Consider the following 16,513-nt stretch of genomic DNA (forward strand, 5'->3'; position numbering starts at 1 on the left):
CTGGGTGCTCACATGCCCATCCCTGGATCACAAAGCCTGGCCGCCACTGGGCCCCTGGGGCACGCTGTTCCATCACAATATTTTTCTAAGGGAAACAGGGAGAGCCACGCGACCACATGCCTGACGTGGACTGTTTTACTAATTTGGCTCCCAGGGTAAAGCTGCAAAAACAACACCAACAGCAATCTGGAAAACGTGCCACCTCCCTTTTTGAAAATCTGTTTTTAAAAAAAGGTCTTTGCATTCAGGGTCAATGACCAGTTGTTTGAGGAGTCAGCCAGACCATGTGGCTGCTTTTTAAAAAATTCCAAAGGCCAGAGAGTCCAAGACACTTTCTCCTCTGGGTTCCTTGTCCAAGTCGCAGAACCTCGAGCGAGGCTTCTCTGAGCCTCAATCTTCTCAACCACCAAACGAAAGCATGAAGCAGGGTGACCGCGGATTTCTCTCAGCCTGGGAATCTGGGATTCGGGGACTCTCTGCTCTCCTTAAAAAAAAAAAAAAAAAAAAAAAAGTATTGTTATTGGAGGAGAACAGGAAATGGCCTCTCAGTAACATGACTTGCATTCCTTTTAGCAGATTATCACTCACTTAAGGACAGAGAAACCACCGGACTCAAGGGGGCCACAGCCCTGACCGGGGACCAGACTTGTCTTGGCCGAGGGCTGCTCCGCTGGTCCGTTTCATCAGCCTGGATTGGTGAACCTGACTCCCAAGAGCCTCTCCAGGTAAGAAACAGCTGACGGGTGGCAGCAGGCTGGCAGTGGCGCCAGGCACTTTCTGGGTGGGGATGTGTGACCTGCACGTCGAGAGAGTACATATAGGAAAGTGTTACGGAGGGTCATCTTTTTCATCTAGAGAGCTTGAGTCTCCTTGAAAACTGAAGCCAGAGCATTTCATAAAGCTGAGCACAGTATAGAAGGTGAGACCCGGTGATTTCCAAGGTATTTTCCAATCCTGCGGTCCCAGCGTCCTTTATCCCACAGTGCTCCGCTGGGAGTCGCACTCGCTGGGGACGAGGTGTGCCGGGTGCTCCCTTTCATCTTCCTGTGGTTCCTCTTTCCCGGGGGGCTCCCTGAGAGCGCGCCTCACTCAGAAGAAGGAGGCGAGTTTCGGAATGAGGCGGACCTGACTTGGAATTTCAGTTCTGCTCTTTATGAGCTGACTGGTTTTGCCCGCATCGTTTTAAATCCCCAACTTTCTGTTTCCCCATCTGTGGGATGGGACAGTGCAGTCTCATCTGTAGACTTACAGTGGCAATCAGAGGACATAATGTGCTAGCTTTGTTTCTTTCTTATATTAGACCTCAAAAAAGGTTAGCTTCTCTCCCCGCCCAGCCTTACTTTGAACTGTTAAAATATCGCTTTTCCCCTCCATTGGGTTCCATGTGGGCCTTGGGCCATGGTTTTCGTTTTCAAAGAGCCTCAAGGTATCTAGAAGAAGAAGGAGAACTTTAGGAGAGAGGCCAGCACAGTGACACCAGCAACGAGTGCATCCAGGGGCGGGCCTTGTGCACACACACCGGAAGTCCCAAGCAGTTACAGAAGAGAGAGGCTGTTACCAGGCTTTTGATTTCAGAGCTTGTCCTCAGTAGCAGCCCTCCCTCGCCACGGCTCTGGCCCGAGTGCCCTTGCAGCCCAGCCATGGGGATGGCGTGCTCCGTTATACCCAGCGTCGGGGCCCGCTCCTCTCCCAGCCTCTTGACCCATCCTTTGTCACTCAAGGTGTTAGGTGAAAGCCAACTCCCTCCCCGCAGCCCCTTTCCTGTAAGGCCAGCAGGGTCTCAAGACCCAGGGGAAGAGCCTGACGGCTGGCATCAGTTAATCTGGGGGCGGGCCTCCTGGCCTGGCACTCAGCAGAAGTTCCTTTCAAGAATGTATTCCTCCAGAGCCATGACATGGGCTTTCTCCCGTGTCTGTTAGCTCTGTGGGGCATTCATTCATGCAGCCACCCATGCATCCCACACACGTTTATGGAGCACAGGCTACTCGGCAGGCATCCTTGGTGTGCGGGGCACAGCACGGAACAAAGCCAAGTTGCTGTCTCATGGAGCTTGCATTCCAGTCAGATCAAGGGATCGCCAACAGGGAAACAGCCACACATACGTTATATCAGGCAGTATTAAGTGCTACGTAAAAAAATAAGTCTGTTCACGCCAGAGAGCTGGGAAGTTGGGAGAACGGGCACTCCTCTAAGGCACCAGGGAAGCCTCCCTGGTCGGCGTTGTCTGAGGGAGACCTGAGCTAAGTGAGAGGGGGCCTCTCCAAGGCCCCATCCCTAAAGCGTCCTCAGTAAAAATAAGGGTGGAAGTTCTTTTCTCGCAGTTTTAGTTACTGAGACTCTGGAGATGAATGAGACTTGGTGCCACGCCAGGGGCCCGTGGCCTGGCGCTCGGACGGAGCTGCTTGGGGAAGTGGCATTGGTAAATGGGGTTGAAGTGAGCAGCTGCCCTGATCTGGTCGTTGTGAAACAGATTTGCTAGAGTGGGAATTTTCCATTGGAACCTCCCCCTGGTCACTGCTACCAATTCTCTTGGAATTCGTTCACCTAGACCATTGCCAAGTCTTGGCTTCAGGGGAGAGGGCGGATCAGTTCATTCAGCAAACATTCGAGTGCCTCTTGTGTGCCAGCGCCAGTGCTAGACACAGGGGTCGGTGGTGATTTGATTCAGCCCCTGCCCTCGAGTTGTTTGCGGTTTTATTGGGAGACCTACGAGTGACTAGACAACACACACTTGCCAGCATCGTGTACGAGTGGGTGTGCGGGAGCCCAGAGGAGGGGTCTCTGACCCACTGAGGTGCAGAACCCGGGAAGCTGCCCAGAGACACGCTACCTCCACTCAGTCCTAGACTTGAGGGCTCATCAGGCAGCTGAACAGCAGGGAGGGTAGGACCTTTAGGGTGGGGCATGTGGGCAGAGGGGAGGCATACGCAAGGCTGCCCCTGGGAGGCCCTGTGCGCAGCGCCATTCACTGTAGCTGTAGAATGTGAGGTGACTCGGAGAGACTGGGGGACTCGTGCGGAGTGAGAAGCTGGAACCTTGAGTGTCAGGCCAAGAGGATGAGTATGTCCTGAGGACAGTGCGGTGCTGTGAACCGTTCTTTAAGCAAAGATTGATGGGCGGCTAAGGGTGGAGTTTTATGAAGCAAAGGGTCTAATTTTCTTTGACCCCCAATTCCTTCAAGGGCTTATGTCACACCCATTCCTCCTGATGTTCTAAGACCACGGTTTCCTCGGCTGTCAAGTAGGTGAATACCGACGGGCTGAATGGTATGTCCGTCGGGGGGGCATGGATCTAGGGCACGTCCAGCACTGAGTACCCCCATGAATGTTCACTGCGGACAGTGCTTCACGGGCAGCCTTGGTACTAAGTTGCTGGGTGGTGGTTGGAACACGAGCCCCGTGTCTGATGGGAGAGAGTGGCTGACAACAGGCCATGCTGTTCTGGTAGAAACCATGGGATGTAGGTCTGGATGCGTCCTCTCCTGGTCAGAAAATGGATGGGTAATAGCCATCTCTTACCCCTCTCTCTGCTGAATACTGAAGTAAGAGTGTTCTCTTCAGAAATGAGTGGACTCATTAGGTAGAGAATACCCGAGTGCCTGCCTCAGGCCAGACACTGTGTGAGGCCTTGGAACATCAAGACACAAACGTGGGCAGCCCCTCAAGGAGTGCATTAGCTCGTCGGGGGAGGAAGGAGCCAGAGTCACAGGAGCGGGCGGTGAGCAAGGGTCTGGGCCTGAACAAAGTGGTGTGGATGCAGCGAAGGAGCATGAAGGATGCAGAGAAGTCAGGGACAGCTTCCGAGAGGGGCTGATGAGCTGGGCATTGAAGGATGATTAGGAGTTGGGATCTGGAAGAGAGATGCTCGCAGTACAAACAAGGGCCAACACTCAATTCTCTGTGATGCTGGTGGGGAGGAAAGAGCCAGAGTGATTGTGGTGCACAGATAATGCCTCCTCTCTGCCTTTGAAAAATCCATTAGTAGCCACCCCCTCATGTTCCCGCCTTGTTCCCAACAGGGACTAAAAATAGTTAAATTAACTCATTGGAGTTGATCTCTGACCCCTTGGAGGTGTGAATGAGCAGAAAAGGATAAAGGGGACCAAGAAAAAAGTGGCGAGAAAAGGAAGAGAAATCCATCATCATCCCGAAAGAGAGGAACTGCTTGATGGTGGTGGTTCGGTTTTGGCGCAGAAGGTTAGCTGTGCGTTAAGACTTGTTGGTGTGAAATGCCTGCGGGCACCACGCGCAGATCCCTCCACTTGGCCCAGCGCTGGTGTCGGGGGAGGCAGAGGGCTCAGGACACGGACATGGGGGCCCCCCATGTCAGGACAGGGCTGCTCTGGTGAGTGAGTGAGCACAGGCCCCTCTGTGTGCTGCCTGGGAGCCTGGCCTGGCCTCAGCCTCTTGAAGGCCCACAAAGACTTGCTTGTTCTCCCCTGACATCAGCCTGGCCTCAGGATCTCTCTGTCCTTCTGGGGCAAGATCTCACAGAGAGATAATAGAGTGAAAGGGAAGGGGGATCAAGTGAAGGCCGGCTCTGCGTCACCATGCCAACCAGAGTGGAGGCTAGAGACATGGTGCCTGCCCCGAGCGCCTACCCACCTGCCAGGCCACACCTGCCAGGCCACACCCGCCAGGCCACATCCACCAGGCCCCACTCACCAGGCCACACCCAGGACAGCCCCAGGCTGCTGAGCTGCTGGTCCGACCAAAATAGAAGCTACTGGCATTGGCCCCCAGAGACCCTAGCTGTCTGGTCCGTCATGGACAGTACATTAGAGGGTGGCATTAGCCCTAGCTGCATACAGTGGGTTGATTGTTTAAGTAAGCAAGTATTGCATTTAAACACCTGGGTTTTCTATTTTAGCAAAGACTTATAGAGAGAGTTTGGCCTCAGAAGTTTCACAAAAGCTCACTGTTTAGAGGGCTCTGTGAGAGGGTCTGGTCTAGCTCCCGTCTGGTCCCTTTTTCGGGTGCGTAAACCGAGGCCAGGAGCCTGGGAGGCAGAGCTGGAAGTGGAAAGAGGGAAGACTTTATAGCCACATAACCCCGGGCCCCAGGGCGGGAACACCAACGGAAGGCACTCGGCACAGACCTGGCCCACAGCGGGGGGCTCGGCCCGCGCTCCTCCTGGTTGCTTTGTGAACTTCCATTTGTGCTGTTCAGTGAATGAGCTCCCTCCTGCAGCAAAGTGCACGTTAAGCCAGGACAAGAGAACTTCTGGTTTTCTTCATCCTAAACCGACCAGCCCCAAAACAACCTTCTCGTTAAAGAGACAGGATGGAAAGGGAATTTGACATTGAAACTTCAATGCTGAGTCTCAGAACTTCCGGCCAAGGGCAGACTAGTCCTTGAAAGGCGAGCCAGCATCTCCACTGTCCCTCCAGCGTGTTCCCCACACTCCACGGGGCACCCAGGGACCCGAGATCGTTCCTTTCGCCGGGTTCCCAGATGGTGTGAGTGGAGGAGGGGCCCCGGGCCTGGAGTTGGAATAACCATTGGCCCTCTTCCCGTGGCACGGAGAAGTAGCCTAAACAATATTTGATCTGCCTGTGAGGGCTGCGGACCCGACAGCCAGTGAAGGGCAGAGCTTCCAAAGTTAGTCATCTGTGGCCGCAGACACCAGCCTGGGAACCCGGGCCGCAGGGTCAAGTTGAAATCAGGACAACACATGGTTTAGTCATCAAGAGCAGGGCTGGGCTCACCATCAATTGGGAGATAAACTTGGTGAGTTTGTTTGTTTGGTTCCATTGTGGTCCGGGTTGGTGAATCCAAACAGGGAAGTCCCACCGTGACTTCGCTGCCTTCTCTGTGTATCGAGAGTTTCCTGTGGGAGCACCTCCGTGCAAGGCACGTCCCTCTGCCCCCCTGTCGGTCTGTCAGCCCTAGGCTTTCCCACTGTCTTAATTTACGCGTCCAGAGTAATTTCCAGTTTCACAATATAACTGTAAGTGAAAGTTTCTCCAAAGTGAGTGGTAAGAACTTGTTTTGATAAGTTTGGCGTCAGATTTTAGCCTTAAAAAAAAAAATCCTTACTCTTTGCAACTTGAGTCAAGAAGATTTAGCCACAAGACAGATGTTTCCCTCGGTGGAAAACATGATTTAAGAAATTAGCGGAAGGGGCTGGGGGTAGGGGGTGGGGGTAGGGGGGAGGTGGACAATTCCTAAACCAAATGGTTGAATCTATTAATCTTTCATTCCCAAATGTCACGGCTCCTTTACTTATGACCAATCCTTTTGAAATGATCTTGAACAGGAACTGAGTTAGTGATGCATTGGGTGCTACAGCTGTGGGTATGAACAATTTTTACAACTAAGAGAAGTAACATTTAGAAAATATTCAGGGTGCTGAAATTGATCCTCTGCTTTCACAAACTTCTGTTTTTATACTAAGTACCCACCCACACAGGGGCCTGCAGTGTTTAATATGAGATGGTATCGCCCCCTAGTGGAGAAACTACTTAACTGCAAGCTCTTGAATTTGCCCCAAGAAAAGCTGTTTTAAATATATCATTTTAGTAACTCTTAAAACTAAACTACTTATCTACTTTTCAGAGTTATTGTGAGAATTAATTGAGATAGTTTGTGAGAAGCACTTAAAATTTAAGGATTATCTGGTAATGAGGATTTTTTTAAGTAGGGGACTGAGGGAAGTAATCTTTTTATTCTTTCCTTTCTTTTTTCCTTCCTTCTCTCATTGCCTCTTCTCTCATTTCTCCTTCTCCTCCTCCTCCTCCTCCTCCTCCTCCTCCTCCTCCTCCTCCTCCTCCTCCTCCTCCTCCTTCTTCTTCTTCTTCTTCTTCTTTCTTTCTCTCTCTCTCTCTCTCTCTCTCTCTCTCTCTCTCTCTCTCTCTCTCTCCCCCTTCTTTTCTTGGCCACCCATTCTCCTTCCTTCTTTCTCTCTTTCTAATTAAGCGACTGGAACTCTGACAAGAGGTTCTTGGCCTGATTGCCTTCACTTCACTCATATTTTTTCTATTGACTCAGAAACACATTCCCTGAGTGGCCTGTTTTGGATCCAAGCATAAGCAAGTCCTAGTTCCCAGCCTGGAGTGCTCCCCTCCCAGCAGGAGAGAGAGCAGGCAGGTAAGCAGGAGTGGCAGGAATGTGGAAAGGCGCAAGTTGTGAGAGGACTCGGGGTTTTGGCAAGAGAGGCAGGAGGCAGGGGATTCGCCCAGGACTGGGACAGGCATCCGGGCCCCAGGATGGTGGGGGATAAAAGCTTGCCAGGCAGAGAACTTCCCTGAAGCAGGTTCAAATGCCACATAGGAAACTGGTCTCTCCAGGAGATATATTGGGGGAAAACACTCAGGCAGAAGAACTAGCAATGCAAAGATCCCGTGGCAGAAACATATGTGATAAGTTCAAGAAAGAAAAAGCGAGGTGGCCAGAAGCAGTGACTAGTACAATGCAGGAGGGAGGGGTGTCGGGGATGCACCACCTTGGGATGGCATCACCTTGGCCTTGCTGGTTATGATAAGGACCTTGTATTTCACTCCGAGTGTAACAGGAGGTCATTGAAGGGAGCGAAGCAGGGGGTGGCGTGATCACCGTAGCTGCCGCACAGCAGCTGGCTGAGCGGTTGGGCATGGTTAGAGCTAGGAGATCTATTTAGAAGGCAAGTGGGAACTCAGAGCAGGAGATGGTGATCGCTGGTAGCTTGACCTAGGGCACTGATGATGGAGGCTGTGAAATGACTGAATTTAAGACACACCCTAAAAAGTGGAGCTGATGGAATTTGTTAGCGGGGATATGGTGGATGAGAAAAACAAAGGAGGCGAGAATAACACCAATATTTTTGGACCAAGCATCTGGAAACGTGGAATGGGCATAATTGCCATAGACTCAGCTGGGGAAGACTTGGGAAGGGACAGATTTCAGGGGGAGAAACGAAAACTTTAATTTTGAATGTGCTCAGTGTGAAATGTCTGTTAGAAGTCAAATAGTCAGTTGGATATGGATATGTGAGTCAGGTGACAGTTACGAACTTGGAAGTCATCCAGATACACACTAGGATGGCATTTAAAGCCCTTGCGGGTACCAATAGTTATGTAGGAACGCGGGATTCTTCTTCACGGCCAGGGGAACAGAGCTAAGACCAGTGGGGAGAACAATAGAAATGGCAACAGTAACAGTGATTACAGTAACATTTATGTCTAGCTATTTACACATGTTGTCTCATTATTCCTAAAAACCACTCTTGGACAGGTTGAATTAATCTCTGTGTTACTCATATTGAAGCTCAGACTCGAGGGAGGGGAAGTAACTGTTGTCAAATGCATTGATTAGCACTCAGCTAATAAATGGCTGAGCTGGGATTCAAACTCAGGTTCGTGTTCTTGGTGCCACACTGACCATCAGGAACTAGTTCACAGCGCAGATTAAGAAGTGCAATGGTGGCCGAAACCGGTTTGGCTCAGTGGATAGAGTGTCGGCCTGCAGACTGAAAGGTCCCAGGTTCGATTCCGGTCAAGGGCATGTACCTGGGTTGCGGGCACATCCCCAGTAGGAGATGTGCAGGAGGCAGCTGATCAATGTTTCTCTCTCATCGATGTTTCTAACTCTCTATCTCTCTCCCTTCCTCTCTGTCAAAAATCAATAAAATATATTTAAAAAAATCAATAAAATATGTTTAAAAAAAAAAAAAAAGAAGTGCAATGGTGTGGCCTTGCTTTCATCCCTGAGACGTGCAGCTGAGCGAGACTTTCTGCCAGCTCACCCACCCTCTCACAGAGCCTGCCCTAGAGGCCGCATGTCAGAGGCCAGGGGAAACTGTGCATGTGGGTGCTGCCCAGGCCAACACACACACGCACACACACGCACACACACGCACACACACGCACACACACTCACATACACACACACTCACACACACATACACACACACTCACATTCACACACACATACACACACTCTCACACACACACTCACACACACATACACATACACTCATACACACACACACTCACACACATACACACACTCGCACATATACACACACCCACTCACATACACACACATACACACACTCATACACACACATACTCACACGCACACACGCACACACACTCACATACACACACACTCACATACACACACACATATACACACACACATACACACTCACACACACACTCACACACACATACACACACTCACATATATACACACACACACACTCACACACACACATACACACACATACACTCACACACACGCACACTCACACACACATACACACACACATACACACACACACACACTCACAGTGGACAGCAAGGGAGAGCAGCTTGACAAGAGGTCAGAGAGATGAGACCTTAGGAAGATGAAGTCACATTTCTGCTCCAAACACCAGCTGCAGCTTAAGCACACATAGCACCACTAGGTGCTTATTGGTTTCCCTTGTCAGGGTCACAGGTCAGAGGACAGGGCCACACTGGCCAGGGGCGGGCACTCCTTCACGCCCGCCTCAGCCAAATGAGTGCCGCGGACTCCATGGGGGCAGTGAGATCTGGGGCACGAGATGGCTACTCCAGGGTCTGCGTTACAGCTCAGATTGGAGCTGGGCTTTCTAGACCCTGAGGGTCATGTCTGTGGCACTGGACTCCTTAGAAAGGGAGGGGAGAGGCTGGGACCCTGAGAGCAAGTTAGAAGCTTTACACCCCGCCCCGCCCCGCCCTCACCCCGGTACCCCCGCCCCGGGTCCCCGCATGCAGTTCCATTGACGGCCAGCAGAGGGCAGCGCGCACCCGGCTTTCCCGAGCCCCGGCCTGAAGCCATGTTGAATGAGCAAACGTCTGCCTCCGACTCGGTGAGATCTAAACGTCTCCGGGGCAGGAAATCCGCGAGGAGCACTGCGGGGTTGTGCAAACAGCCTCACAATGTCCGCTTGTGTGTGCGCGCCCGGCCTCGCCCGCGTCGCCCACAATGCTCTGGTTTTCTGGAGAATGGGGCTCTGTGGACCCCTCTGCCTTGTCATGCGAAGGGAGGGACCTGCGTTTGTCATCAATGGGCTCTTGTGTGATGAATGGCCCTGCGAAGGAGCCCGCAGCAGCCGGTCCGCGGGCTTCGCCGGGGCGGCGGTCTGAGCAAGGGCTTTCTTCCCGGCTCTAAGCGGCGGCGCAGGCTTATTGTAAAAGGGACACGACTTGTTTGCATGGCGGTGGCAGTTTTTTACATGCAAGACAGGAGCTGCCTGCGTGCCAGCCATGACTCTAGGCGCTCCGCCTGCATTGGCTCATGTTCTCGGCAACAACACTGCGAAGGAAAGCAGTGCTCATTCCAGATGATTCCAGATGAGGAGAGCGACTTGCCCCAGGCCCCCTCCGCGGGCGCCGTTTTCTGCTGGGCGACCCTCTTTCCCTTTGTGTGGCCCGTGATTTCAAAACAGATGAGGGATTTCTATTCCTGTGCTTGTACCTCCTGGGATTACATGTACAATGATGTGTGTCTGTGCGTGTGCGCATTTTGCTGAGAAAGCCGATTTTTGTCATATTCTCCAAATCATCCACGGTCATAAAAACAACAGAATCACACACCCAAAGTATTTGTATTCGGGGAAATATTTGTTTTGTCTGACCTGTTCCTCTCACCAGCAACTGCTCTCCCGCTCAGTGCGGCTGCAGCGGGCACCGTGTCGCCATGGCCATGCAGTGACTCCTGATCTCACACTCCCAGCCTTCGCCAGGACATGAGTGGGGAGGGTTTGTGTGGGAGCTGTGCTTGGCGGGGCGGAGCGGTGGGAAGGGGGGACATTCTGAAAATGAAGAATTCACAGCAAGGAAGGCGGCTCATTTAGCCTGGGCCGTGGGCAGGAGGTTTCTGGGAGCAAATACTGTTTGATCTGGACCTGGAAAGACAGACAGGATGTCCAGAGGCAGCAGAGAAGGGAAGGGCGTTCGGGACAAAGGAGGTTTGTAATCCGCCAGGCCGGACCGTCTGTCTCATGTAAACCACCGATGGACAGAGCAGCCCAAACGATGCAACTTCTCCGTGTCCCCTTTCATTTTCCAGCCGGAAGTGAGGCCATACAGAGAGCGAAGATCAAGGACTTACTTGCCCAGCGTCACTTAGGCAAAGGCAATTCCAAGACCAGCCCTTAGGTGCCTGGGCTGCTGGCTCTGCGGGGGTCTCTTTCCCTCCGGAATGTGGCCGAACAGGCCTGGGCGGGCGGGCGGACACTGCCCGGCCTCCTAGGTAAGAGTCAGGCTTCCCCAGAAGCTTCCTCGCCACTATGTTCTTAACCTCACACGTGACAGGGAACAAATTCACTGATGACTTCCCGGCGCTGGGCCAGTCCAGAACGCAGCCCCGGTTGCATTGCTTCCATGCTCACCAGCATTGGAAATTGGGGGGCCCATTGACTTTCACGCCCTAAAAAAGAACCTAATTTTCCCCTCATTTCTGGGAGACTGTTACTGCTATACTACTGATGTTTTTGGGGGAAATGAGCTATGATGAGGTAATAGTCTATTTTAGAAAACCGAACGCAGATATTGACAGGGCTATTTTTGACCTGCACTTAATTGTTTGGCTCCATAATGGTCTCCCGGAATTATTAATTTTTTTGGAGAATTCCTGTGGACTGGCTTACACTGGACACCAGCAGCACGTATTCCACAGGGAGCACCCCCTTTGAGGGACACGGTGGTATTAATGATCGATGAGAATATTCAAGGCATTTTCCCATTTGAGTGCCATTACTTGTAGTGTTAAAACGTTTTGAAAACACATTTTAGCCATTAACTCATTTTTATTGTCAGATGAAAGTGCCTAATAGACTCACTCTACTTGAGTTTTGCTCCTTCATCTTGGAATGAAATCATCTGTTGGATTCTTGGCAACACATTGGGCAACAGAACAGAAAACCTTATGACTTCACTGCAGAAGTGAAGGGGCAGATGGGAAGGGACGGCCACCGGCCCAGCTATCTAACATCGCCCACCTGGTGGAGCAGACCAGGCTCCTGGAACATATAGGCTGAGATACTTCATTATCTGGGTGCATTTCCCCCAGAAAAGCAGGTGCTTAATATCTTTTAAGAAATGTACCTTTACAGCCAGCCAGTGTGGCTTAGTGGCTGAGCATCAACCTATGAACCAGGATGCCGGGAGCCAGTCCATCCTTGCTGTTTCAAAGGACCTGGCATATATGGCATACTGTTCTTAAAATGTTTGCTCACCTTCTTGGCACTATGTGTTTTAACCAAGGTCTCCTCTCTGAGAAAGATTGTTTTCCCAGGTAGGGATTTTCCCCTGAAGTTAGGGAGGGAATAAAACCCCTCAACTAAGTGCCAGGCGGGTAATTAATCACTTTAACTACGAATAATCATGCTTAAGCTACATAATCTTTACTCCCTGTAATGGAGATAAGAAACGCCCTAACCTTTGAAATAGAGATTGATAGGATTGGAATCAACTGGTATAAATACAGTTGAAACAAGACAACAGCAGACAGAACTTAGGAGACAGAGAGAGAGACAGAAATTGGCACAGAACCTACACAGAACATTCTCTAGAGACAGAAGAACTTCGCTGGAGAGAACATGGCAAAAGATCCTGGACAGAAACTGGCCTCAGAACCTAGAGACAGAACCTAGTGAGAGAACATGGCAAAAGATCCTGGACTGAACCTGACTACAGAAATTGGCAAGAGAACCTGACTAGAACCTGGTGACTGAACCTGGCTGGAGAACCTGGACAGAACCTGGCTGGAGAACCTAGCAAGGGAACTTGGCTACAGAACCTGGCTGGAGAACCTGGAGAACCTGGCTGGAGATCCTGGACAGAACCTGGCTGGAAAACCTAGCGAGGGAACATGGCTACAGAACCTGGCTGGAGAACCTGGAGAACCTGGCTGGAGAACCTAGCAAGAGACCATGGACACAGAACCTGGCTGGAGATCCTAAATAGAACTTCGCTGGAGATCCAGACCAGAACTTGGGTGGAGATCCTGGCTAGGCTGCTGATCAACTGAACGCTGTCTCCGTGTCATTCCTTCTTCGCCGACTCCGTCCACACCTTTGGGGACCCCTGGACCCGCTGGGGTTGGACCCCGGCACCAGGAGGTCCTCGTTAGATTCCCGGTAAGAGCACAAGCCCAGGTTGTGGGCTCAATCCCCAGTGTGGGGCATGTAGGAGGCAGCTGATCCATGATTCATCATTGATGTTTCTATCTCTCTCTCCCTCTCCCTTCCTCTCTGGTATCAATAAAAATATATTGTTTTAAAAAAGAAACGTACCTTGACTTTAGTTGAGAAGTACTTTTTTTAAAGCACCCTGTTTTGTATCTGATATAGTATAGGCTCCTGACTAACTGGTTTTGCTTATAATTCAAAACAATTAAGTAGTGGAGATGCTGTACAAGGGGTTCATCGGTTACCAGGAGTGTCTCCAAGTCATGTGACTACTGGCATGTCAGGTGGTGCCCTGGACGCTGATGCATCATGGGAGGCAAGCAGGGGGGTTGCTTACCTTGCAGGGCACCGCTGCAGTTAGGGGGTCAGGCTTACGCTGCTATGAAGACAGGCAGGTAGCAGCAGCAGGCACGCTAGAGGCGCTGGCCTGAGACGGAGCAGGTCCCTCAGTGGCGTGAATTCTGGTGATGTGCAGAAATGCAGTAGGACTACAGATCAGGAAGTTCAGAGTCCATCTGAAGACTCTGGGAAAGACACTTTACTATACCTGACTCACCAGTTCTGATCTCTGAAATGGGTTCAATAATCTGTCTTTGACACATACTCAAGTTGAGGACAAATGAGGCCAGACAGATCTTTGGCAAAGATATGATGTTCTATAAATAATGTCATTGTAGTAGTCATGACTGGTCTGTGGTTTATATGGTGACTATGTTGCCAGAAAATATTTGGATCAACCAGGTCTTCTTAATCCCCCAAATACTTAGTTATGGACAGAGACTCTAAGTCTTTGGTTTTTTAAAGTCTTTGCACTAGGGATGCTAAAAATTGTAGATTCTAGGAGGCATTGGCTCACTCAAAGCGCTAACAAAAGCCGTGCATTGCCTATGCATTATCTTAGCCTAAGAAAAGTATTAGAAAAATGAAACCCTGGAGGGCTGCTATTTTATTTTGCTAATTATTTCTCTCACCTTCTGTTCTGTATTGACAGAAGGGGTATTGGCTTAAGAATTCCCCGTTCAAATAGAGCTGCAGAGAAAGTCTTTAGTGCTTGTTCTATTCAGGAAAACGGGGCGACGAAATTCTGGTGTAAGCAGGCACAGGCCAGCACGCGCAGCGCCCACACCCTGGACCTGCGTCCTTTATTACGTCCTGTTTATAGAAAACAAACAAGTTTCCTCAAAAACTATGGTCATCTCTTTTCAACACAAGCCCTGGCGGTTTTATTTGGTTTTATGTTCTGGGAAAAAAACTAGTGCTATTACTTAATTTCTTTCTCCCAAACAAAAACAGAGTTCAAAACAGAAAAAAACAAAAAACAAAAAAAACCCAACACAACAGTGTGTGTGTGTGCGTGCGCATGTGTGTGCATGTGTGTGCGCACACACTCCAATTATTTCCTTGTTTTGGAACTGGAAGTGTTCGCAGAGAACTATTGCTTTAAGAGAGTAATTGTTTTCCACTGAGCAGCCTTGGAGCCAATTCCCTTGGGAATGGTTTCGAGATCAGAGCCAAGGAAGTAGTCATAGAAAACGCCGTGTGTACACCCCAAATTGTCTCCCCAGGCAGGAGTGCCACCCTTGGCAGGGGCGTGCGGGCCGTCTCTCCGGGCTCTTAGCCCTCCTCCAGGGGCTGGAGAAATGCCTTCTTTCTAGACTGCTTGGAAAACAATGTGAAAGGACTCATTTCCTAATGATCTTGCAGTAAATGAACCTTGAGGGAGAAGCCTTTTGTTTCTGGAAGACTTGTTGAGTCTCCCAACTTGTACCTTTCGTTCCCTTCAGTCCTGATCCCCCCTAGTTGGAGGGCTTGCCAGACTCCCAGCATCCTTCATGTCTGGGTGACAGTTGACTTCTTCTATAAGCCAACCTTCCTGAAAGAGCCCATCCACGTGGTTTTCTCTTTCTCTGAATTCCTAAAGAAGCATGTCCTCCCTGTTCAGGCCGCTGTGTGTGGAGCAGGCCACGTTGGATTCTAACAGAAACTGCAGACTTCTCCCCAGAAAGATGAGCATCTACATACAATCATAAGATATCCTGTGTGCACTTTCCACAGACCACGGATGCTCAAAGTCCCCAAACAGGGACCTTCTAGGGGTCTGGAGCCCCAGGTCTCCTCCTGTGAGGAAAAGAACCTAGACCTTGGGTTTCCAGACTCTCAAGGTCAAATGTGACTCTACCTTTCATTCTCTTGTCATCTTCAGAAATATGCTTAACCATCTGAACTTTTGTCTTCCAATGAACTCGGAGATATGTACAGCTGCCTGACGGGTAGTATTTGCACTACCTTCATGAGTACATGTCCAATTGGTAAACCCTTTCCTGCGTCGTCATCTGGTAGCCAAGACCTTGGACCCTCCCTTGCTGTGCCCCAACCAGACCTTCCTCACAGAAATGAATTCAGATGTCACAACACTCAACGTGCTGCACAGTAACTACATCACGTCCCAGGACCTCTAGGGAGCCTAAGGGAGGCGTGTGTGTGTGTGTGGTTTAAAGTAAACCTAAACTTTACAATTTCTACAAAAACCCTAGTTTTAAGTAATAAGCATGTTTACACATTATTGTTTGACCTCCTCTGTGTGAAGCTACTCTCTTACCCGGAGATTTCTTTTTCTCAACTATCTCATAGCCATGATCACTTTTTCCTTTCATCATAGAAAGCTGTATATGCGAGGCCAGCACAGCCAAAGGTTCAGTGAGCCTGAGTGGGGGCAGCGAAGGATTAAAGAAAAGATTGACAAAGAGAATAAGCTGGGTCTAGGTCAGGGGTGGGCAAACTTTTTGACTCGAGGGCCACAATGGGTTCTTAAACTGGACCGGAGGGCCGGAACAAAAGCATGGATGGAGTGTTTGTGTGAACTAATATAAATTCAAAGTAAACATCATTACATAAAAGGGTACGGTCTTTTTTTAAATGTTTTATTCAATTCAAACGAGCTGGATCTGGCCCATGGGCCGTAGTTTGCCCACAGCTGGTCTAGGTGGATCTCCTATGCCTGGCTGAGGCCACAGAGAGACCCAGAAGGCAAACTGAGGTAGTGGTCACCATAGTTACAATGTTCTTGTGAGTTTCACTTGTTTTGGCAGCACTTGCTGCACCCCTCACAGCCCATTAGCTACCTAGGAAGGATCTAGGGAGCTTTATAAAGACAAGCTTAATTATGCTAAGAGGACTGTGCCCTCTAAGCTGGGACTTGTTTGTGGCTTTGCCACCAGGTCAGTCCAAGGCTTAATCCTATAGTCGCTCCCTACAGCTGTACTTTCCATTTGTTTTATTTTTGGAAAACCATATCTTGAAAGAGACCCATTTTTCTCCTTTGCTTTGATTCTCAGAAGCTCAGGCCCGAATTGATAAGCCATCTCCAGTGAATGTG

General features: G+C 50.2%; 1 protein-coding gene across 2 annotated transcripts in view; it reads left to right on the forward strand.

The window, feature by feature from the left end:
- Positions 1-16,513, forward strand: part of CYRIA (CYFIP related Rac1 interactor A) — an 83,020-nt gene that overhangs the window by 40,405 nt on the left and 26,102 nt on the right. Inside the window, exon 2 of one of the 2 annotated variants that reach the window (XM_081100864.1) lies at positions 574-725. The gene's annotated coding sequence lies outside the window, so the exon portion shown is untranslated. The remainder of the gene's footprint in view (positions 1-573; positions 726-16,513) is intronic. The other variant, XM_081100863.1, reaches the window with a different exon arrangement.

The sequence above is a fragment of the Myotis nattereri genome (genome assembly GCF_964212035.1).
Source record: "Myotis nattereri genome assembly, chromosome: 10".
NCBI classification, from domain to species: Eukaryota; Metazoa; Chordata; class Mammalia; order Chiroptera; family Vespertilionidae; genus Myotis; species Myotis nattereri.